We start from the raw sequence: 26,050 nt of genomic DNA, 5'->3' as shown, positions 1-26,050 counted from the left end.
ATTTTTGCACGTGCGACCGCTTAAGATAATGTTTGATATCAGATCTGTTTATAATGATTAATATGAAATCTAAGTTAAGCTATAATATGACGATTCGGTTTGTATGGCTGTTTGGGTGCCCAAGTAGGGCACTAGTCGCGGCCACGGGGCTGGGTCGTGACAAAAGTGGTATCAGAGCGGTTTGTCCTCGGAATGTCTACAGGCCGTGTCTCGTAGAGTCTTGTTTATCGGTGTGTTGTGCACCACATCTATAAACAGGAGGCTACAGGACATTTAGGATGTTACCTTTCTTTGATTCTTAGACCGTGCGATAGAGCCAGCCGTAGGAAATGAATTCCTTTCTACTAACCTTTGATTTCAGCCAAGAACGATATCGACAGAAGACAATGATTGATGATATTGGAAGCTACGCAGTACTCAGGTAAGCAATGGTATGAAAGATGTACGTTGGGGAAGTTATTTGAGGTATGATTGAAATATAAAGTTGAAGATTGAACAGAAAAGTAAACAGGAAAGTGCCCCTGATGCCATTTGAGTTAGGCATGTGAGGTAAGTTTCGACATTTTCATACTTTTATTTGAAATTGTTAGCCCTGTGTGGCGATGACATGGTATGATACGATATATATATATATATATACGTATATGTGTTGGCCCTGTGAGGCATGGTTGGTATTTTCTGCGTGCAGGTTTTGGGATAGTAAGAAATACAGAAGAACCTCTGCCCAAAATTTTTTTCAGAAATATGAAGAGGGAAAACGAGATATAAGTTCTTAACATGTTTTGAAAGTCGACACCGATTGGGTAAATCCATTATGTGGGATTAAAGTTTAAGAGATACCCTCCGTGTCATTCGTAAGAAGTATCATTCTCATTTGGAAGATTTTATTTCGGGAAGGCATATATGAGCAGTAGATTTGCAATTCATTTAAACGGACCAGAATACGTCCCAACCACATCGTGCTTTAGAAAAGCCCATGATGAAGGGCAAAAAAAATAAAAAAAAAATGTCCAACGATTAAGTTTCGATTCATTTGAAGAATACTAAATGTATGACAGGCAGTTGAGAATTAAATGGTTCGCTCACGACTCAAAAAGAAAAATATAAATATGGAGGTAATTATGTGAGTTAAGTACTAAAAGATTCCACGATGTTCGTCGGACTTTAGTTTTCTTTTGCTGGTGGTTGGAGAATGCCTTACAGTAACAATTTATCAGTCTTCATCGACTAATTGGAAATGGAAATTGTGGGATGAAAACTTAAATTTGTGGGCTGTCTAAAATTATATATGTATATGCGTGAGAGAAAATATTGAGGATTTACAGGGGGTGACACGGTAATTATATAGTCAGAAAAAGTAAAAGAATCCTCTCTAGATCGGGGTGGGACCCGCTACAAGAATGTTTTGAAGGTTGTTAAGACCCCGGCTTGTCTTAAATTACGTGACAAAGGCTGTGCGGGGCAATTGACGCAATTATGCCGGCCGTAACGTGTCTAAATACATTAAAGTTTTACGGTTAAGCGTGCCAGGGCCAGAGCAATTCTGGGATGGGTGACCCCCTGGGAGATGTATTAACATTTTCACAATTTTAGATATAAGAGACGAACAGGAAATTTGAGATAACCTAAAGGGAATTAGAGTATGTGGAGTGGTTAGAAACTTTATAGAGGCCGCGTGGGCTGAGACGGATTAGATTGGTAAAAAGGGAGAAAGAACAATGCAGCTCCGGAATTAGAGTAAGTTTGAGCAGGTGATTGAAGATGTCTTGTAAAAGAAATGGCAGTGATATATGTGTGTGTAGGGCCCCCCATTTACGACTATGTCGATCGATTGGTGAACTCAAATAGCCAGCGTTGTAGTATATGGGAGACATGGACTGAACGAAATTTGCGAGACGAAGTGAAAGGTATGGTACAGATGTTACGAAATAAATTGATATTCATTTTGCTACTGGTTGAGATAGGAAGATTCTAATACAACGATGTTTGGAAAGAAAAGAGAATAATTGAGTGGAAGGTAAGGAGATCAAAAATGTCAGGAAAAGTGAACCGTAAGAAACATAATTAAGCAGAGCCTCTAAAAGAGTCAACGGGCAAAGCACGAAATTATTTGCGAAAACGAACAAAAATGTGGTAGTGTAGGACAAAGGAAAACCTATGGTATGGAATGATGAATCACGTGAATATAAAATAATTCGGATATCGAGAAAAACAGAACGACGGATAAGGAACGGGTACGAAGGAAGGATATGATTATTAAAAGACAAATTGCTATATTAATTACATTATTTGAGTGCCAGCTATCGGATAAGATTTTGTACTATATAGTCGATAGTTCTCATCGCTTCGTGATTTTGTTAAGGTCTTGCACGAAGAAAATCAGGTTATAGATCAGAAAGAAAAAACATGAATATGGTATAAGTATAACCCCAAAGGGGGGGAAACGGATGAAAGCGAAGTAAAGTAAGTATAAATGGAAATAATTGACTCACACAAGATCAAAGCGAGAAAGAATTGGCCTAGGTCTTCGACATCGACTGAGGTACATAATTTTTGGGATTGGCCGGATATCACAGAAGATTTGTGGAGAACCTTGTGTCTGCTACGACACTATTATCGAAGCTAACTCAGAAGGCAGTGGAATTTCAGTGCACCGGTATTTTTGAATGCAATTTCCTGTTGCTGAAGGAAAAATTAATTACAGTTCCAGTCCCAGTTCTTCCTAAAGGGGCAGATGGGCAAGTTATTTATTATGATGCTTCCGGTATTGGGACAGGTTTTGCATTAGTACAGCATGGTCGGATTATAGTCCATGTTCCCCGACAGCTCAGACCGCACGAGAGAAATTATTTTGCTTATGACCTAGAATTAGCCGCGGTGATTCATGTTTTAGCGATATGGCGGTATCACTTGCATGGGGTCCACGTTGATATTTATACGGACCATAAGAGATCCAGTGTATTTTCAGTAAAAAGGAGTTGAATTTGCGGTAGAGAAGATGGGTTGAATTATTGAAAGATTATGACGTCGATATTCTGTATCACCCTAGAAAAACCAATGTGGTAGATGACGTACTTAGCCACAAGTCCATGGGTAGTTCGACTGATGTACAGTCTGATAAGAAAGAATTGGTTTGTGAAATTTATCAATTAACTGGCCTCAGAGTCCGTTGACAAATTCTGGAGATACCGGGATTTCGGTTCGAGAAATTGCTGAATCATCAACTATGGAAAAGGTAAAACAGAGTCGGTTTGAGGGTCCTATTCTGGTACAGTATACAGAGATACAGCCCTTGATAAGGAAAGGACCCAGCTTGAGGTTGCACCTGATGGGGTATTGTTGTACAGAGGCAGATTATGTGTGCCTGATGTTGCAGGGCTGTCCGAAGGGGCTATTATCGATAATGAGCCGGAAGCGGCTACCCGAAAGGGCTATTATTGATACTGTGCCGGAAGCGGCACGTATGTTGTGTTTCATTATTTATTTAAAGGAAGTATGTTAGTGTGTGTTCCTTATTTCGAAAGGTTGGTTGGATTGCATTATTTACTTAAAGACCATTTTGAAACTTTGTGTACATATTTATGTTTCTTCCAGCGAAGCACGATACTCGGCATTCTGTTCATCTTGGATCCACAAAAATGTACCATGATCTCAAAAGCTTATACTGGTGAGACGGTATGAAAAGAGACGTTGCAGAGTTCGTTGGCCAATATCCAAATTGCCAGTAAGTCAAAATCGAGCATCAAAAGCTCGGCAGATTACTACAGGAAACGGAAAAAAAATTCAGTTTGGAAATGAGAAATGATTAACATGGACTTCATTATAGGTTTACCGCGCACTCTGCGCACGTACGATTCTAATTGGATTATTGTCAATTAATTGACGAGGTCAGTTCATTTCCTTTCGGATAGAACTACTTATACGGTTGAGGATTATGCCAAATTGTATATTAAAGAGATAATAAGACTTCACGGGACTCCGGTATCTGTTATAGCCGACAGAAGTGCTTAGCTTACGGCTAACTTATGGAGATTGTTCCAGGAAGGACTGGGGGACTCAAGTGAGTTTAGCACAGCATTTCATCCTCAGTCTGTCGGACAGGCTGAGCGTACTATTCAGACACGGAAAGATATGTTGCGGGCCTGTGCTATTGATTTCAGAGGTAGCTGGGATGATCATTTGCCGCTTATTGAATTTGCTTATAATAATAATAGTTATCACTCCAGTATCCAGATGACACTGTATGAAGCCTTATACGGTAGAGGGTGTAGATTTTCTGATTGGCTGGTTCGACGTGGGCGAAACTGAATTAAATGGGCCAGATGTGATCCAGGAAGCAGGCGATAAGGTGAGACTCATTCGAGAACGATTATTGGCTGCCTAGAGCCGACGGAAATCATATGCAGATAAACGACGTCGACCATTAGAGTTCCAGATTGGGGACTGGGAATTTTTGAAGGTGTCGCCCATGAAGGGTGTAATGAGATTCGGTAAAAAGGGTAAGCTTAGTCCGCAGTATATCGGGCCATATCAGATTATTCGGAAGATAGGCGAGGTCGCCTATGAGCTAGACTTACCATCCGATTTGGAGGCAGAGGATGAGGCAGAGCTAGATTTGGGGCGATACTTTTTTTTAATTGGTAATCTAAATTTCTAAATTTGCTATATTAATTGGTAAGTGATTTATGTGTGCTACTCATAAGAAGGAACTCCCCCGAAATGTTTGTCGGACCCTATAAGGCTAATTTAACATTCGAGGACGAATGTTCTAAAGGGGAGGAGAATGTTATATCCCGCGTTTTGCGCATTTGGAATAATTTTTCCTTGTAGAAAATAAGGCTATGTTTTTATTTTATTTAACACATATGTGATATCCATGAAAAATATTGATGCGGAAATACGGAGGAAGGCTAAGGGCAAAAATTGGAATTTTGGAAATTAGTTTCGGGAATTACAAATAAGATCCATAAATCAATTGGGCTCAAAAAAACAAATAAGAGAGATGAGGCCCAAAAATTTGAAGGGTGGCCGGCCATAGAATAGGCCCAAGCCCATGAAATTGGTCATGTGATTCATCATGTGATCAAATAATATAAGAAAGGGATAAGTCTTCATTCTTACTCAAGAATGTTCAAGAAAATAAAACAACGAAAGAGAGCAAGAGAGGGGGGGTTTCGGCCCCTTCAAGAAAAGGAAAAAAAAATTCCAAGTCCATGAATTTTGATTCAAAAATCATAATTTTCTAGCAATATTATTAACTCAAGGATGCTCTTCAACATGGTATAATTTTTAAGGCAAGAAAGTGCTTGTGTTGGCAAGTGGGAGTTTGAAGAAAAAGGTAAGATTCCTATTCTTTTGTGTTATGGAATAAGTATATATGTTGTAAGGATTGGAATTAGATGAGAATTATGGAGTTGTGATGTGTGTGTGTGAAGCCGTGTGTGTGTGTGTGGTGAATCATGGCCGTGAGCCATAGTATAGTGAAGAGGAGATGAAATGGAATTCATTTAGTGTGTTAGTTGTGTCGTTGTGGCATTTATGACGTAAATAAAGGTTTAACGAGTTGAGTTGGCATTGAAATGGGTTGTGGGTGTTATGGGAAATTATGTGATTTTTATGTAATTTTTATATAATTATGAAAGTAAGATTCTAAATGTGAATTATGGTTGTTGTTAATGAACTTGGAAGAAAACAATGCGATTTGGTAGGTTCGTCGCATTTGTTGAAGTTTTGGGATAGAATATGGAAATTGGCGGCATACTTGAATCCATGTATATTGCTTGGAACGCTATTGAAATACGTTTGAATAACCTTGAATGAGTAAATGAATATGATAATGTTGATATTAGTTTGATATTGTGGAGTTTGAATGGAAGTTGTCGCCTTATGTAGAAAGGAAGAATATTGATGCTAGAGCCTATTTTGTTGTGATTCTTGATTCATTTGGTATTGTTGGGTTGTTGTTGTTGATATTGAGCCGAGCTAAGTCTCGGGGATGTCATATGTATAGGGGAAGTGCTGCCGAAATTTCGGTAGACAAATATAAAGTTAAGTGGATTCTTAAAGTCTTGAAATTCCTAATTGGTAACTTTGACCATTTGTAGATTCTGAGCGAAACGGGATTTGAGTTTTGGACGAGCGCAAGACGTATGTAAGGTATGTAAAGCTTCCCACTTCTTCTTTTGGCATGTCTTAGTATGTTAGGTTGATATCGGAACCCCGGGAGCATTTCCGCTCCTCGAAATCCGATCTATAGAATGGCTACTATTCATTCAATTCGATTGAAGCCTAATGACTCTATTTTGGCTAGAAAGCAATCAAACGTCCGAAACCTATGTAAATGAGACCGGGTTACTTTGAAATCCTTATGTATGATCTTATAGACCCGAAATGTTCATAAATTATGCTCGCCACCTCGACTTGACCCGAGGTGGGCCCGCTAACCCCGAGATGCCTTATTTGTCCTACTAGGCTCTCGTTTTGGATAAGCTTCGATAAAGAATCTTCGATTTTGAAATTGTCCTCTATGAAATAATGTTCGGAACACTAGGATATAACAAACTATGTTTTGAGCCATACGTACCACTTTGGAAACATTTTGTGAAATAAACTTTCGTACCAACTAATCATTTGACTATTTTGGTTAATGAACTGACTTATGAAGTAATCAAGTTTTGAAAGGCTATTTTAATATACAAAGTGCATTGTTTGCTCACGACTCCGCTCGTGCCTTATTATGACTTCGTTCACCGGTTCCCGGGCCGGTTATGATTCGTGCGCCCTATGATGATTCGGCCGTATGCTGTGTTACGGTTCCCCGAGGCCTCGCCATAGGGCCGGGTTCCATTTGGAGTTATGTTGTGATATGGCTGTGATGTGATACGCTCAGATGTGTGTGTTCGGGGATGTACGAAGATTTGAACTTTCTGGTGTTATGCTGTGTGTGGCACCAGCGTCGGAGTGGTGACCACGTTCCTGAGCTTTTGCATAATTTTATCTGCATTATGTATATATGTTTTCAGTACAGGTTTGACATACTGTTCAGTATTTCCCCTTTTGTATCCTGTTTGTTTTCCGTTGTGGCTTATATCTCTGTACTCTATGCTTTACATACTCAGTACATCTTTCGTACTGACCCCCTTTCTTCGGGGGGCTGCGTTTCATGCCCGCAGGTACAGACACCGGTGATCCACCACTGTAGGCTCCACATTCTGCTATCACAGAGTGCTCCCTTGATTCGGAGCCCACATTTTGGTACACATGTCTTTTGCTACGTATATGTTTTTGTACATTTGATTATTTGGGTACGGCGGGGCCCTGTCCCGTCATATGTCTTCGTTTTGATTTGTAGAGGTCTGTAGTCATATATGTGGGTCATGGGTCATTGTGTGTGCGCGTTTGTTTGTGATCTGTGTCTTAGTGCGGTCCCGTTTACTATTATGGCCAAAACGACCCATTTGTCTGTATACGATTATGTATCTGGCGATGTATATTCCGCCAACCTATCAGATTTGGATACGGACAAAATGGCCTGTATATTTGTATATGTGCTTATGATCGGCGATGTGTATTCCACCGCCCCTTTTGGCTTTGATATGTTATTTTTGCACGTGCGACCGCTTAAGATAATGTTTGATATCAGATCTGTTTATAATGATTAATATGAAATCTAAGTTAAGCTATAATATGACGATTCAGTTTGTATGTCCGTTTGGGTGCCCAAGTAGGGCACTAGTCGCGGCCACGGGGCTGGGTCGTGACAGTTAGGGTCGGGTTCGGGCCTCGTAAGACTTTCTGGCCATCGGAATCCGCAAGTAAAAATCTCGTCTTTTCCTTCAGTAGAATTGAACCATTTTGGTATGCTTTTCTTGAGATTATGCAAATTTGCTCTAAATTACTTGGAAAGCTATAGAATGTCCGTAGAACCCCTTTAGGTGACCTCATAAGCTTAGAGGGCATAATTTGAGCCCGCCGCCTTGTTTGTCCCGAGGCGGGCCCGCTATCCCCGGTTTTGCCCTTAATGTACTTAAGTTTTCTTTTCGAGCAGTTTTTAAAAGAAACGTTTTGACTACTATTCTAATTACCTAACGAACATTGGTTTAAATATTCCACTGAGTCCGATAAATTGTTTTGACACTCGGAACGATTTCAGAAAGATTATACTTCTGTAATTCATTATGATATCCGAAACTCGTTTACTATGTTCCCGTTCGACTTCATTGGATCGGTTTGTCTTTGATATGCCTTATCGAGTCTATTAAAACATTTATGATATTTTAATTGCATTAGTCTCTCACTACTCCATTCATGGACGCCCCAATGTTTCCCACACTGAGCCCGGGCCAGGATATGTTGTCAAGCGTGATCCTCTGCATTGTTCGTCGTGCCTCGATGTGAGGGGGCAGGTATTCGCGTACATGGGTTTGTGGAGTATGATGTGCCATGTCCGCTTGTTCTGATATGATTTGCTATGGCCATTTGATATGACATATTATGATACGGGGTTATGCCCCTTTTCTGATTCTTCTGTGTTGTGGCACCAGCGTCGGGAGGGTGGCCACGTTCTGTCTGCTGAGTCCCTTGGCAGGGGCCGGATTTGATATGACATATGTTTCTGTACCCACTCCGCATGTTTTGAATATATATATCTGATACTTTGGATTTTTCTGTTTACTTTCTGCACGTTCTGTACCAGTTATGAGTTTGTTTCTGTAATTCAGGCTTTACATATTCAGTACATATTTCGTACTGACCCCCTTTCTTCGGGGGCTGCGTTTTCATGCCGCGCAGGTACCGACGACAGGTTTGCAGATCCGCCCGCTTAGGATCTTATTCTGCCATTTTGGAGCGCTCTTTTCTTCAGAGCCCATCTTTTGGTACAGTCTGTCATCACTGTAGATGTATATTCTCGTTCATGGGTACGGCGGGGCCCTGTCCCGTCATATGATTTTGTCGGTCTGTTTAGAGGTCTATGGACATAGTTGTGGGATGGGGTCTTCCTGTACAGATGTGTGCTTATGTTGTGTTTGGGCGATCCCATTCGCCGCCGCGGCCGGTCCGCATATATTTAAATGTTGCTTTGTTGGCCCTGTGTGGCCTTTGTTGGTATTTTCTGCGTGGAGGGTATATGGGATAGTCCGTAAAACAAAGGAAACTCTGCCGAAATTTTTCTGGAAATTATCTAAATTGGAAATAAAGCCTTGACGGCTTCTGCCATATACTTGAATGCGTATGATAAATGTGTTTGGGTGCCCAGATCGGGCACTAGTCACGGCCTACGGGGTTGGGTCGTGACACTAATCATCTCTTCTTTCTTAAATTTTATATCCAATCAAATAGATTCAAATTGAAAGTTAAAATTGTCGAATCAAAATTTTCAATACCGCGGCCCCACCCTCACTCCTATTTACACAAAACAAAAAGTCCACCATATCTATCTATATATAATAGGAGAGGCAAAAGAAGGATAAGATGACAAGTGTCATCACCAGAAAACTCCTAATTTAAAAATATAAAATAAAAAGACTAAAAAACTACAATGGAAAAAGAAATATGAAAAAAAATATAGGATTCAGTTGATCTTCAAATTAAGCGAAGAATTTAAGCTAATGTGGAGAGAATATAGGAATCAGTTATCTTCCAAACATGACAATTATCTTCAAACTAGATGGCTTGTGCCCGTGCTGCGCACGGGCCCAACATTTCGGATTATAGTGTATCTATGTATATGTAGTTGTGTTTAGATAGTGATAATATATATATATATATATATATATATACACACACTATGTTTAAAATACGATTAATATAACATTGTAGTTTGTGCTCCGTATCTAAAACTTTATTATATTCGTGTTTGCTATGAAAATTTATTAATACTTTTTAAAAGAGAAGATTTGTTTAAAAGAAAACTATTTTCCTCTCTTTGAGATAAAATAATAGCAATATTTAAGCATCAGTTGATACTTTCAATTTTAATTCGATTAATTTAAAGATGTAAAATACTTATTATTTTTTATCAAATTTTGATTTGGATAATTCTAATTCAAATTATTAAATTAATTTTACATGTTTAAAACGAAACAAAGTAGAAATTGATTTTCTATTTAAATGAAAAAATGCTATTTTTTAAATTTTGGTAAATATTCTCGGTTTAGCTCATTTTACTTGTAGAAAAATAGAAGTATAATAAAGTATTTCTATCTACTTTTTAGAAGAGTTGGTAATATAAAGTATAAAACGTCATTTTTTTGCCCTTAAATAAAAAAGTGGGTGGGACCACAAAGGATTTTTTTGCCCTTAAATAAAAAAGTAGGACCGAACACGGACGACGATCTTGTCTCTATAAACCGGCTCTTCTATATAGCAGTAATAGTAAAATAATACATATAATTTTTTTATCAAATTTTGATTTGGATAATTTTAATTTAAATTATCATATTAATTTTACATGTTTAAAATGAAACAAAGTAGAAATTTGATTTTCTATTTAAATGAAGAAATTCTATTTTTTAAGTTTTAGTAAATATTTTTTGTTTAACTCATTTTACTTGTCATATTGTTTTTTACACGATATTTTTAAGGAAATGTCAATTAGAATTATAATTTCACTAATTTACCTTATTAATTATTTGATCTCCATTTAATATTATTTTTTCTTTTATGACATTAATCTCATTTATTAAAGTAAGGAAAAAATGAAAAAGTAATTAAATTCTATCTTATTTTTTCTTTTCTCATTTATTAGAGTAAGGAAAAAATGAAAAAGTAATTAAATTCTATCTTATTTTAATATATATTTTAAGTATGTTGCTATACAATAATTTCATTTGCTCCCACTAATGGGTTGATACGCATGTGGCAATGAATCCATCATTATTGATTTAATTGTTTGATTTTCTAAACACTTTTTTTTTAACATTGTTTGTTTTTTGAATATGAGATTCACTTTTTTTTTTTTAATATTGCTTGATTTTGTTAATATGGGGTTCACTTTTTTTTTCCCGTGAGTTTGGACGTGGTGGGTTCCACTTTATTTTCTTCTCCTTTTTTTTTAAAATACTGGTTGGTGTTTAATATGGGGCCCACAATTTTTTTTTAATACTGGTTGGTGTTTAATATGAGGCTATGAAGAACTTCTATTTTTAAATTTTTAATAAATATTTGTTTAACTCATTTTACTTTTCATGTTGTTTTTTACATGGTTTTTTAAGGAAACGTCAATTGGAATTATAATTTCACTAATTTACCTTATTAATTATTTGATCTCCATTTAATATTTTTTTATGACATTAATCTCTTTTCACATTTATTAGAGTAAGGAAAAAATGGAAAAGTAATTAAATTCTATTCCACTTTTTTTCCCATGAGTTTGGATGTGGTGGGTTCCACTTTTTTTTTTTTTTTTTTTTAATACTGATTGGTGTTTAATATGGTGCCCAATATTTTTTTTAATATTAGTTGTTGTTTAATATATATGGGGCCCACAATATTTAACATTGTTTTTTTTAATATGGGATTCACCTTTTCTTTTTTAATATTGCTTGATTTTGTTAATATGGAATCCAGTTTTTTTCCCCTGTGAGTTTGGATGTGGTGGGTTCCACTTTTTTTCTCTTTATTTTTTTTAATACTGGTTGGTGTTTAATATGGTGCCCAATATTTGTTTTTTAATATTAGTTTTTGTTGGGGCCCACAATTTTTTTTCCCACTTTTTTTTTTACATTGTTTATTTTTTTAATATGGGATTCACTTTTATATATATATATATATATATATATATATATATATATATTTCTTGATTTTGTCAATATGGGATACTCTGTTCAAAACACGATTAATATAACATTATAGTTTGTGCTCCGTATTTAAAAATTTATTATATTAGTGTTTGCTACGAATACGCACGTGGCAATGAATCCATCATTATTGACTTAATGAGATACTTTGGAAATTACATGAATATTGTTTGATTTTTTAATATTGGGTGCACTTTTTTTGGACATTATTAATTTGCACTATTTTTTTACTATTAGTTGTTGTTTAATATATATGGGGCCCATAATATTTTTTTGTGTAGGAAAATTAAAATTATGGGGCCCACAATTTTTTTTTAATATTAGTTTTACACTATATAGAAGAGATGGGGCCCATAATTTGTTTTTTAATTAAAGTGGAACGGACAACGAAAACATGAGCCCCAACCGGCTCTTCTATGAAAAGTTTTATGGTGCGTGAGGCACATATATGACTTGGCATGTGAGGGTAATTTTTTATTGAAAAATAATAGTGTGTGAGTTCCATTTCTATTATATCCCCTTTCATCCGTACTCCTTGATGCTATTTTTTTCATATCTTTTCTTGTGGTCATGAAGTTCTATTTGTGGGCCCCTTTCCTACTTTACAAATGACAAATGAAACCAAATAAAAAGAAAACATTGCATAATAAGTAAAATGGAGGGAACAAGATACTATTTTCCCTCCTTTTATTTGGGATCTTTGTAGATCACAACTGAATCAAGTAAAGTAAATTTCACAAAGAAAAATACATCATTTTTGATCAGTGCACTCTCAAAGAGATATCCAAAAGTCAAGTAAAGTTACAGGAAACTCTTCTAAATGTATAAATCTATGAACTTATTTCTTTTCTTTTTTTTCTCTTCAATCTACAATCACATTATGTTGCCAAATTTTAAATAAGAAAATGAAGAGCTGGATCTTATTTTGGTACATATATACCATCAGGATAGAATATTTTATACACAACTTGGAAGCAAAATGTTGCTTATTTTTGTGCAAAATCATTTAATGCTCACTGATGTTGAGCACTTTTGTATGTCATTCATTATTGTCACGCATGACCTTCATAACTTTTTTGGAAGATCCTGCAATATAAAACAAAACTTATTATAAAATAGAAATAAGATCAACTCCAAATAATGATCCAAAAAAATGACATTCAAAACTACCGGAGAATTCACTTGAATGGGCTAATGAACGAGTCATTTACTGTTATGACTTTAGCCGCAAATGACGTGGACTCCGAAGAAATTGCTAGAAAGTATTTGTATCAAGCAAAGGTTGAGATTACGAAACATCAAAGTGAATTATATGGTGAAGATCGTGATAAAGATAAGCACAAATTCAGTTCATCTGTTGATCCTTTTACAGGGTGTAAGGATCGAGTTTTGGATCCAATTAAAAAGAAAGGGAAGGGAAATGGATATGGAAGAATGAAGCCAAAAATTGAGCAAAGAAAGAAAAGAGCATCGCAAAAGGCATTAAAAAATAGAGCAGGACTAACACATGAGCATCAATCTTTGAATACCAAGGCAGTGACTTGTAACACACAATCAACCTCAATGCAACAAATACAACATGAGACCAGGGGATTAAGTTTAGAGGTTTGATCTCTCTTTATCAAGTTACCCATTTAGTCACTGTTTTTTTTTTATTCACCTAAACTGTTTTTTTCTTTTAAAATCCAAATACGCAGTTACATGGAGATTCACACAATACTTTCACCCAACTTTTGACTCAAAATTTGGGTTTGCAATCTGAAGCTCGCATTCAAAGCCAAGGCTCAAACAACCAGATCTTTGAAGGAAATTCAATTTGATCTTTCAAGCAAATTTTACTGCATAATTTATTTTTTGGGCAATATATACAACTTAGCAGTAAAAATTAGTGGGACAACTACTTTTTTGTATTTTGATGCTAGAAATGACATTAAAAAAAGATTCATAGAAATCTAAATTCTGTCAAACATATATGGTATTCTCTTTTTCTTAGTTGTGTGAGCAATATAGAAAGAACCATGAAAGATTCATACCTGGAAATCATGAGTAAATGGAAGTGGCAGGAGAAGATCCAAGTAATTGAGTTTGATTTAGACAGAAAAAATTAATATCTGGAACTAATTTTTGATTCTTTTTTAGCATCAGATGTCAACTTTTTCTTTTAATATCAGCAAGAATGACAACAAAACTGAACACCAATCTTCAAAGAATTTGCATGTTTAATTTACTATGACTGGACATGTAGTTTTAATTTTGAAAAAAATTAGTTGGAACAGAATTTTCATTGTTTTCAGTTAAGAAGGAAGAAGATGGAATATTGGCTGAAGAAGAAAAGTCTCACATACCATAAAACTTTTCGCTCTTCTATATAGTGTAAAAATGTAAATAAAAATGTAAATGTAAATAAATGTAAATGTAAAATAAATGTAAATAACCCACCTCTTTATACAACTGTTTGAAAAGAAAACAGTACAAACCCACATCTTTATCTTCTTCTTTCTTTTTCCTATTTCTTTATGTAATCATTTTTTAAAAGCGGTTTTTGTAGAACTTCAGATGATTTTACTTTTAGTTTGAGAAAAATAAAAAATAAATGATTAGTTTTTCAAACGGAGTTTTTAAGCATGAATGAATTAGTCGTCTTAGTCATAAAAGGAAAAAAAAATCGAACTCAAACATTGCAAGAGGAAGTTCCAGTTGTGGAATTTTGGTGTTCTAGACGCTGATATTTATTGAAGAAAAGTTCTTTGACAAGTTTGATAACACACCGTAGAAACAAAGCATGAGAGCTTTGTGGAAGAGAGAGACGTACGTCACGTACGTGGAAGATTAAGGGCAAGAAATTAAACAGGTGAGTGGGCAAACTTCTTATTTTCTCTATGTGAAATCTGATTTTTGATTGAATTGTTAGTTTTAGTTTTAATATGATTCTTCTCTTTCTCTTTCTGTTTTTTTTTTTCTTTTAAGTACTTTTGGAGCAAAGATGAAATATTCCAATTTGATCAGCTTGCATTGGATAGGATAGTCCTATAAGGGATAGATTTGCTTTATTTCTTTATCTCATTATTAAAATTGAGAAAAAGAAAACAAGAATAAAACAAAGAAGAAAAAACACACAACATGTTAAGGTATAACCAATTAATAATTGAGAATTTCGATACTCTTACAACTTATGAGAAGAACAAGTAAATCAGGTTAATTTTTTACTTTTTGCACATATAATTTTTTTTTTTTTTTGGGCAATATTTTTAGTTTTTCTAAATTTTTGGAAATATAATATATTTATGAAGCATCAAAGTTTTCTGGCTTGAATCATTTTCTTCATTGCAATGAGTTTTCAATTACTTCTCGAGGCTTTAATTTAATATGTTAATACAACATTAACATGACAGGTTGGATTATATATATCTTAGCCAATTAAAAAGATAAAGATTATACTAAAAAATTATTTATATTTTATTATTGACTTTTCGTTTTCTATAGTTGTGTTTAAACTGAAATCTATTTAAAATAATTTAAAGTGCACATACAAGTACAACATATCTTGAACTATAATCAGTATTTGACTATGCATGCCAGTTTTACTATATTTATATATTGTTGAAACAAGCATTGAGATTTGAATTTTTTTGGATAATTTCACATAGAAAAATATCAGTGATAAAAAATGAAACTTGGTTGCACTACTATGAAAATTGTTATCTGTCAGAGAAAAAGAAGGAGAATAACATGATATGATACTTAACTGAACAATGAAAGGTGCATAAGAAAAAAATTATAAAGAATATATTTAAGTTAATGAAAGAAAACTTAAATTGTTTAAAACTCCATGACTATGTAAAATGGAGATGTATAGGAGGAGAGAGATTAACTGGAGAAGAGAAATAATTTGAACGATTCAACTTAATTCTCCTACTCTCCAGTAATATGCTGTAACTTAACAAAACTAAGTATTAATTAGAAGTATATACTAGCTAGAGATGCGTATTATTATATGCTTTAGAAACAATTAACAATTGTGGTGCGTAAAAAACAATTTAAGTTTGAGGTTCCTGTTACATACTTAATATTCTAAAATAAATAATTATACCAAGAATTGGAAAAATCTATATTGATGAATATTATATTAAAGGATAATAGGCAAGGATTATTAAATCAAATGACAAGCTAATAAAAACTCACACATCAAATATAACAATATGAAGTAATGAATAACCTAATAATTGTGAATTTTGAACAGAAACAAAAGGATGAAAAAGTAAAAAATATATATATCAAGATACAACTTATTTTACTTTGAAATAAGAAGACTTCACCATTATTAGTATCATAGAACCCCAAAAATTGTTAAGTTTATTATGCTCTAGATCTCTACATTAATTAAGATAGAAAAATAGTTTTTCTTCCGTAGAAAAGCAAAAAAATTGATGGGAACAAGAGAATAAGCAAAGATTAAAAAAAAAATCAATTTAAAAACAAATAAAGATGTTTCTCATAATGAAATTTGAGGGATTGTTAAATATATAAATTATACTGTATTATTATTTGTTTTGAATTATGTTATATGTTCGAGTTGTTTGTATTAGAAACTATGTGATTATTATATTTGATTCATAGAATTATGTGATTTTATTTATAGGATTGGTTTTCATGAGTTTTATAATGTTTTTATTATCCGGCATAACGCATTGAAAAACAAAATGATAATTTGATTTTTATTAAATTAATATGATCTAATGTGCTCAAACAATAAAGATTACAACTTAATATATCTGTGCATCGCGGGTACAAATTAATATACCAGTATTCCTAAAAAGAGAATTAAAAAAATTCATGCTGGCGTGTCATGAATACCGTTTTATAAGGGTGGGTAAACACATCAGCAGCACTTTCTCGAACATTTCAGAAAAAAGGTTTCCAATTAAGATGTATCTCACTAACACGAATAAGCAATTCAGGAATCTCATCTACACCACGAATCCCATCTACACCATTCATCTAAACCAATTTCTCAAATTGACCTTAATTCTTCGTTACACAAAATTAAATACCGTGTGGCGCGTCATATAAGATCATTGCAGTAACAGTAGTAGCTTCTAGAACTGACAACATTTTGCCGAGGTTTTTATACCTTTGTTTCAATTCCGTCTCCTTAGTTTTCGCTGGTTTTTCTCCAACAGGTCTCTACAGGTTTGTTTCTTTCTGATGATTTTTTTTTTTCTTGCATGGTTCTCTTTAGTTCTTCTATTGTTCTCCCTGTCCATTTTTATGTTTATGCGCTGAAAAAAAAAAAAGGAAATTAAAATTGAAGCTTTTGTTGTCCTTCTTTGCGTGTGTGCGCACACATAGATAGATGTAGCCTTTTGATACCGGATTTATTTGAACCGAGTGCTTTTATCTGGAGCATAACTTATATCATGCGTCTTAATTTATGTGACACTGTTTGATTTATACAAAGTTTAAAATAGAAAGAATTTTTTTTGAAATTTGTGGGTGAAACAAATCTTGAGCATTTGTGTTATTCCAAATCATTTCATTAAAAGTAAAAAGAAAATTTTAAAATTAAATTATTTCTAATTATACAAATGTGATTTTTTTTTTAACAAATTAAAATAAAATTGTACCACATGAATTTGGACACGGAAGTAATAGATAGTGATATAATCCATAATTTTAAATGTATAACTGGTTCTATTTTAAGAACATTAAAAATTAGATATGTTTGTTTACTCTTCTCTCTTTCCTTTATCTGATTCTAGCAAATGGATGATTTCGATAAAGTCTATGATTTATTTGGATTAAAAAGTTATGCTAATTCAAGCCAACTGAAAAATCGGAAGCCAATATGGAATAAGGGATTTGCTTTGATTTTGATAGAAGTGCTTTGTGGGTCCTGTATTTATTTAAAAAGAAATCCTGTGAGTGGGGGGACCAACTACCAAGGTTTATTTGTTATTTTTATATACTATTGTCTATTGTATTAGATTTTGCTGCTTGTCACTGGCGAGGTCCTTTTTTAAGTTAGATACTTATATGGTTCTGTGTAATTGTGTTAAATGACAAATTATTTAAGTTCTGAAGGAAATGGGCATGAATAGAGCGAAATGGATATCAAGGATTCATGAATCTGACCTTAATTAATTAGTTTAGGATTGATGTATAGCTGATTCATTCGTTATCTTATTTGTTTTATTTCTCATTTTTAAACTCTTGTGTGGCTATGCGAATAGAAGCAAATGTAATTGAAATTTTGTTATGTTTGGGGATTTAAATTAGTCCTCCCTCTGTTCCGAAATATTCCTCAAACCATTTCTTTTGAAATTCAAATTCACCGTTCGTAAGTTGAAGTTGAAGTAGAAATAATGGACAAACATGTAGACATTGACTTGCAAATAATAAATCATTATTATTTATTAGCATATACTTGTGTCTTCTATGATACAAAACCCTGCTACTGCATGTTTGGTTGCCTGTATGAGGTCGTGATTGTAGTGTTTTTACCTGTTCCTTTTGTCATGCCTCCCAGAAAAAAGAGAGAAAGAAAAGAGAAGGGAAAAATGGCAGGTTCACATGTTGCGCATGCTGCATACAAAGGTCCAAGTGTAGTGAAGGAGATTCTGATTGGGATTGCTCTTGGCATTGCGGCGGGAGGCTTGTAGAAGAAGCACCACTGGAACAACCAGAGGAGAACCAAAGAATTTTATGATATGCTTGAGAAAGGTGATATCAGTGTTGTCGTCGATGAAGAGTAGACTGCCTTTGAAATAGTAATGTAAAACAATACTCCTAGTAAACTAGTAAACTTTGGATTTTCCTGTTATAACTTCAACTTGACAAGTCTCATGTTTGGAAATTTTACATCTGCTGGTCACTTGCCTCTGGTTTGTTCAATGGCTGTTCAGATATAGTCCTTTTCGAGATGGGAATTTCTGTTGCTTTGCCTGGAAGTTGTGAACTTAATCTATAGTTATTGTGAAAATTGATTTCCTGTTCAGCAGATATTATGTTGCACCGTGACATATCATAACAATCCATGTCAGTGAATCGCAAATATTGCGCTGTTTGAATGATGTTCTTTTGGCTACATGGCTTAACAATACCATTAGCCTGCTCAAGTGAAAAAAAGGCTCTAAACTACACTTTGATCTCTGGCTTAACAATACCATTAGCCTGCTCAAGTGAAAAAAAGGCTCTAAACTACACTTTGATCTCTATCATTTTAAACTAAGGGTGTGTGTGGTACGGGGGTTTTCATTTTATCATGTTTGATTGGTCAAAATTTTTAGGAAATAAGCTCCTTTAAATGAGGAAAATGACTTTCCTAAATCAAGCGAATAAATTGACATTCCACTTCTTGCCATCTTCCAATCCACTCCATTGAGGCCCTAACCTCCACCATCACCCTAGCCTTACCGCCGTTTCTGTTACTACTTTTTACAGTACTCCATTTGTTTATATTATATATAAATAATTTAATTTATTTTTCAAGAGAATATTTTTCAAGAAATATTTTATGTGAAAAAAACTTCCGTCCTACCAAACATAAATATCAATACACTTGTGGAACAAGAATGCAAGAGCACTACATGAATGTTCATCGATAGTGCTCCGAGAATATTTTTATTTTGCCAACCAATTGTTTACTGAAAATATTCAACTTTATCTTTTATAGAAGATGGGGCTTGAGCTACGAGTTCAATTTACCGAACGAGAAGTACTACAAATTTATAACTAACATTCTTTTTTTATGCTTCCAACCTATTATGTTGATATTGTTCCTCGTGTGTGATGAGGCGTACTAATTTTCACCAAATGATAGTAAATAGTATCCTTATCACCTGATTATTGCAAATTCTAAAATTTTCTTCAAATATTCAATTTTTCATATCGGTTCAACTAGGTCCCTTACATTTTCGTTTTTCTTTTGTTTTGGGGTTAGGAGGAATCCAGATGTCTCAATGTCTTTTTATGCATTACTTATCACATGTTCATCTGCAAATTAAAGCAATTATCTGGAATTCGTTTGGCTAATATATCAGCCAGACTTTGAACTATTTCGTTCTCTTTAAAGATAGCTGATTAAACTATGAATGATCTTCTCGATTGATCAAAAACAGATAGAAGGAATTAAGTGAAATAAACTTGCAGAAAATACGGGGGAAGGAGATCACAATTAGCACAAGAAATTAAATTGCATGTGTGGTCACTAGATTTTACTACTCAGTAAATTACAAAATTATTATTTTTTCTCATTAAAATCATTGAATTTTATCATATTTCAGTAAAGACAAAACTAACTTTTTTATCATTAATTTCCCTAGATTATGTGTTATGACTTCTCTGCCAAATGTATTCAGTTCTGCCATTTGCATTACTACATAAAGCATGAAGTTTGCAAACCAAGAAAAATATTTTAGGAACAATATTATTCTTCATGTGGTCCAACTTGACTGCACTTCTGTAGTGGGTGAAATATAAAGGATCCCGTTGTACCAATGTGGTCGAGACACATGACACGAAGGATAAGACTTCGGCTGAGTCAGCATCGCTGCCACCGGGGAAGATCTATGGTACCGAAAGAAGCTGCAGGTCCGGTGTGACGCGCATCTTCTCCGGACCTGAGTGGCCTAACGGTCATCCGTTATTACACAGCGGGGGCGTTACAAATATTCGCTATTATTGCAATTTTATGACCCTCTTTATTGTATATTATTACAATGCCTTTAAGGCTTATTATGAGCAGGGGTGTGACACATGGAATATGTTCCCCTAGCTCTAAGTATAACTAGAGGAGGTAATTCCTATTGTAGGACACGAGATTCAAGCTAATACACACAACTCTTACTCTCATATTTTTGTACATTCTATTACTTACTAAGCTCTGGAGTCACGGTTCATCGATAACAAGAGGAATCTAACCTCGGATAAGCATCTATAATCCAGGCTCTCTCTCTCTCTTTCTCTCTCTCTCTCTCTCTTTATCTTATTTGTGTCTATTCACAATATTTAGATACAAGCTTCTTAATCTTATTGGTTACTCTGATCTACGTATCCCTGACCACGTGAACAAATTCAACTGAACAGTTTTACGGGTAAACAGTTTGGCGCCCACCGTGGGGCCGAGACAATTGTGGTTATCATTGTAACCATCGATTGTTTTAATAATTTTCTCTGAAGTTCTCTATTTTTTCCTAAGTACCCAATCCAGGTATGTCAGAAGTTAATGGAAACCCAAACGCTGTGGACCAGCACGTTGATCTCCCACTGGGACCGAATGGACTGCCCAGTCAAACAGGCCTGCAGCCGCCACAAGAGGGGATCATGACCTCAACACCGTAACAGACGATATCCCCACCGATGAACCTATAGCAGAAACCATCCAGATCCTCAGGGGACAATACCACGGTACCATGTCGGAAGTGCAACAGTTAAAACAGATCGTTAAAACCTTCGTGGCAACACTAGCAGGTCAACCCGCACCTCCCATTGGTACGCCAGAACCTGTGGCCAACTCGAACGTCACCCGAGGAAATAGACAAACGATGGGAGGAGGGGGAGAGGCTACCGGAAGTGGAACAGCTCCCCTTAATCCTTTCCAAGACGAAGTCCAGCAGTTCATGAAGGAAATTACGGGGAAGATGGATAAGACTGCCAAGGAAGCAAAGAAGAACGCGAAGGAATTCCAGAAGCGCCTCAGCCAAATTCCTAGGGCACCTCCGATCGTGGAGGGGCCAGACTCGAAGAAGTACAGCCAATAGGCATACACTTCCGAGGCGGCGCCGGAGCCGATCCCGAAGCGGTTCAAAATGCCCGATATTCCTAAATATGATGTCACCACTGATCCTAAAGATCACATTACGGCCTACTCTATGGCGATCAAGGGAAATGACCTTCAGGAGAAGGAGATCGAGACTATGCTGATCAAAAAGTTTGGTGAGACCTTTGCCCGGGGGTCCATGACGTGGTACTCCCATCTCCCAGAGCATTCAATCACATCATTTGCCATGCTGGCGGATATTTTTATCAAAGCTCATGCCGATGCAAGAAAGGTGAAAACCAGAAAGGCGGACATCTTCCGTATTGCTCAGGGAGAATCAGAGCGTCTTCGGGATTTCGTTACCCCATTCCAGAAGGAGCGTATTGTGACACCTCGAAAAATATTTCGTGAGCATACAATGAATAGACCAACGAAAAGTATGAGTGTACGATGTTTTACTAAGAAGGGAATGACTACCAATGAGTTTTGAAAAACGCGAAGGTTGCAGATTTGCATTGCGACCCAGTGGTCGTAAAACACAATACGGCCCGTAAAGTGATTTACGGACCGTAAAGTGCCATCGTCCTCCAACTATCAAAACTTCAACTTTCTGTCAAATGTTGAAATGGTTAAATATGACTCAGAATACGGACCGTAAATTGAAATACGGCCCGTAAACTGCGACCGTAAACCACCATGGCCTACAGCAAACCTTTCTGTTTCTGATATGCTTAAATACGGTCGTGGAGGATGGACCGTAAACCAGAATACGGCCCGTAAACTGGGTTGACGGCCACTGTGCATCCCGACTACTGTTCACAAAAATCAGATTTTTAAGTTAAGTATAAGGGACCCCAAGCTCATTTCATTTCATTTCTCATCTTCACAATTCAAGAATTCTCTAGAATACTCCAAAACACTTCATCCACAAGAATTCAAGAGAATCAAGGGAAAATCAATATCAACAACGCCAAATTCATGAAAACAAGAGTGTGATACCTAGCTCAAGTTCATTTTCCTCAAAGAAAACCAAAAGAGGTGAAGTAGTGTTTTGGTGCTAGAGTAGAGACTCCACTCAAGGCTTGTTCCACCATCATCCAAGGTAAGTTTCATGACCATTTCATGTTGTTTAAGGTATTGGAAGGTTAAGATACCCGAATTGTAGAAAAGCATAGCAAATGGGTCATAAATGAGTGAATAGTGCCATGAGTGAATGATAGTTGAATTGAATCATGAATGTTAGTGTGTTGTGAGTATGAATGCGTTATAAACGACATGTAGACCATGAGATAAGTGTGATACATGAGAAAATACGATAGCGAACCCAAAACCATAAAGGTGGTAAAAATGAAGAGAAATGGTGGATCATGGTCATTGTATATGAATGATGATTGTTGATTGCTATATTGTAGTTGTTGTTGTGGGTGCTGGGAGTTGATATGGAATATGGGAAAAGTAGTATAAACAAAGGAAGTGCTGCCCAATTGTCTCTAGAAATAGTAGTGCATTCTTATAGTTGATTAACTAACGTTAGTACGAATCCTCTTTTGAAGGTAGAGACGTGACATTGAAAGAGAATAAGCGAACGCTAGATTGCTTAAACGATAAAGGTATGTGAGGCTTAACTCTTCTTTCAAAAGGCATGAATCCTTCAAGTTTTCCATAATCCTTCTATAAGATGAAGCTTATGAGTCCTTCTATATATCGAATCACCTATAAGCATGATAATAATGACAATGAGCTAGAGTATAGAGATTCAAGAAATTGTGGCACGATGTTCCTACAATGCTAATGATGTTATTATTGTTACCACTCGTCTTATGCCTTATTTCCTTCAAGGCGAGGCATGATACCCATGAAATGTCCATAACACAATCGAGGGTCCACGACCTTACGTCACCCCGACATAGTGTGGTTGCCTTAAAGCCTAATGTATGCTCCTAACGCTAATGTATGCTATGACAATGAGATGATAAATAGTGCTAACTTGTAATACGACTATGGGATGCATGGAATACCAAGAAATGATAACATGATGCTATGGTATGAGATGTGTAAGAGTGATGTGTTATGATTGATTTTGTGATGATATAATTCCACCGCGCCACGAAGGTCGGGCATGTCACTGCTAAGGTGGGCTGCATATGATTCCACCGTGCCTAGATGGCCGGGCATGTCACCGCTAAGGCGGGCTGCGATGTTACACCGAGCCTAGAGGGCCGGGCATGATCACCACTAGTGGGTGGCATATGGTGGTTACCTGGACGCGGGTTAATGACGAGGACTATGATGAGATGATTTATATGATGTGATGACATGTATACCATGATTATATAAGATGTGATATATGTAAGTAATGCGATTGCCTATGACACTTGTGCAGGTTATACCTTTGCCTCTCGACTCATGATCTTCCTATTATGTTTGTTTATTTCATTCCTGCCTTACATACTCAGTACAATATTAGTACTGACGTCCGTTTTCTTTGGACGCTGTGTTCATGCCCACAGGTAGACAGGGAGGAGATCTTGCTCCAGATTCTTAGAGGTTGTTAGCTGACTGAAAGCACCCCATTGTCCTGGAGGTGCCTATGATGATTCTTTTGTGTACAATTGTAAATGTCATCTCATAGAGGCTCGTAGATACTCAATGTGGGTCATGTGGTCTCATGGCGTGGTCATTGTGTGAATATATACATATATATTATTTTGCTAGCCTAAGGGCTCATGTGTATAAAAACATTATGTTCCTAAAGGAAAACGAGTTTTCTTATAAATCGAGCATGAACCCGATAAATAATTGTTAAATAAGCCTAAGGAGTACTAGTACGAGCGGTGCTCGGCGGTTAGCCCCGAGTACCGGTCGCGGCCCCTAACCGGGTCCTGACACGTATGTTGCTACCTGCCGTACCGGATGAGTGGGCAGCCAAAGCTTTTACCAAAGGTCTGAATCCTTTGAGTTCGGACGCATCCTGGAGGCTCAAGGAAAGTCTTCTCGAGTTCCAAGCCACAACCTGGGAGGACGTACACAACCGATATAAATCCAAAATTTGAGTGGAAGATGACTTGCTGGGGGCTTCGTCTTCAGTTTCCCTACAAAGGCGGATAATGGTTACTGTCCAGATCGGAACTCCTTAAAGAATCATTTCCAGCCATATCCTCCGCCAGAAGCTGCCAATGGTGGGCCTGGTTACAGGTCACTTGAGAAGCCCGGAGGAAATAAAAAAGATACCTTCGGGAAGAAAGGACGGGGTTTCCAACCTAAGAATAATCAGTCTAGTTCTCCATCGAAGGGATCGGAACATCCCAAGCTTTCATATATTACAGTTTCACCATTAGCGAATCTCAGATGGTGGATGTTCTGAAGACTCATCCGTCATCTCGTCCTCCGAGGCTGTTGCGATCCTACCCAAATTCAAGGGGCTAGACGGTCTGGTGCGAATTCCACAGGACACACGGGCATAAGACCACCGATTGTAGACATCTCCGGGAGGAGGTGGCGAACATGCTTGCCAGAGGGCACCTCCGAGAATATTTGAGCGAGAGAGGAAGAAACAACTACAGCAGAGCCAACCCTGCCGAGGAGAAAAACACATCAACTGCTCCCCCACACGTAATCAACATGATTTTCGGAGGAGCTATGATAGCGGGGACTAGCTTCACCGTGTCCAGGAAGATGAAGATCTCAGTGACACCGGAAAAGTGAACTCAAGAGTTTCCGTAAGATGAGGCTATTACCTTATCCAATGAAGATGCAGGGGCCGTCACTTTGCCTCATAACGATGCCCTTGTCATCACCATACTTATTAGAAATTGCCAGGTCAAGTGAATCATGGTAGATCCGGGATGTTTAGCAAATATCCTCTGCTTGAAGGTGGTGTAAGAAATTGGAATGTTAGAGAAAATGATACCGGCGGGACGGACATTGTCGGGATTTGACATAGCTAGTGAAACCACCAAGGGCGAAATTGACTTGCCCGCAGAAGCAGAAGGGGTCACGAAGTTGACAAAATTTTATGTGAACTTGGCTCCACGACATGAAGGTTGTCCTCTCAACTCTCCGCCTGTTGCTTAAATTCCCTACTCCGTACGGGATCAGACAGATCTGGGGTGAGCAATCAGCAAATGACATGTTCGTTGTGGAAGAGCTTGTAATAATGGGGGGCCAGAACGAGCCGACCTTGTAGCAATTACAAAGATCGAGAGCCGCCTCGGATGAAAACCAGAAGATATCAGTGGAGAGCAAAAATAACGTAAGGCATGAAAAGGTCGAGGACGATTATGAGGTCCCGAGATATTTTTTCAACCACCGGACAAATCAGATGCTACCAAATCTGCTACTGAGGAGTTAGAGCAGATTGCTTTGCATCCAGAGCTACCGGGGCGAAAGGTATACCTGGGCACGAGGTTAACCCCGGAGCTCAGGGAAGCTATGCTTGCTTATTTATGCGATAACAATGATTGTTTAGCTTGGTCCCATAAGAATATGACAGGTA

General features: G+C 36.5%; 1 long non-coding RNA gene and 1 pseudogene across 1 annotated transcript; one reads left to right on the top strand and one right to left on the bottom strand.

Annotated features, from left to right (window-relative positions):
- Window positions 1–12,503: 12,503 nt before the first annotated feature.
- On the bottom strand, window positions 12,504–14,231 carry LOC132617427 (uncharacterized). Its single transcript, XR_009573729.1, has 2 exons — window positions 13,832–14,231; window positions 12,504–12,884 (listed from the first exon to the last, which is right to left on the bottom strand). It is a non-coding gene; the product is annotated as an uncharacterized LOC132617427 (long non-coding RNA).
- A 4,093-nt stretch (window positions 14,232–18,324) lies between these two features.
- On the top strand, window positions 18,325–18,797 carry LOC132618563 (cytochrome c oxidase subunit 5C-like; annotated as a pseudogene).
- Window positions 18,798–26,050: the final 7,253 nt, after the last annotated feature.

This window comes from Lycium barbarum, chromosome 11, assembly GCF_019175385.1.
Source record: "Lycium barbarum isolate Lr01 chromosome 11, ASM1917538v2, whole genome shotgun sequence".
In the NCBI taxonomy this organism is placed as follows: domain Eukaryota; kingdom Viridiplantae; phylum Streptophyta; class Magnoliopsida; order Solanales; family Solanaceae; genus Lycium; species Lycium barbarum.
Note: the sequence above shows the minus strand (reverse complement) of the source record. Positions and strands in the feature narration are given on the sequence as shown.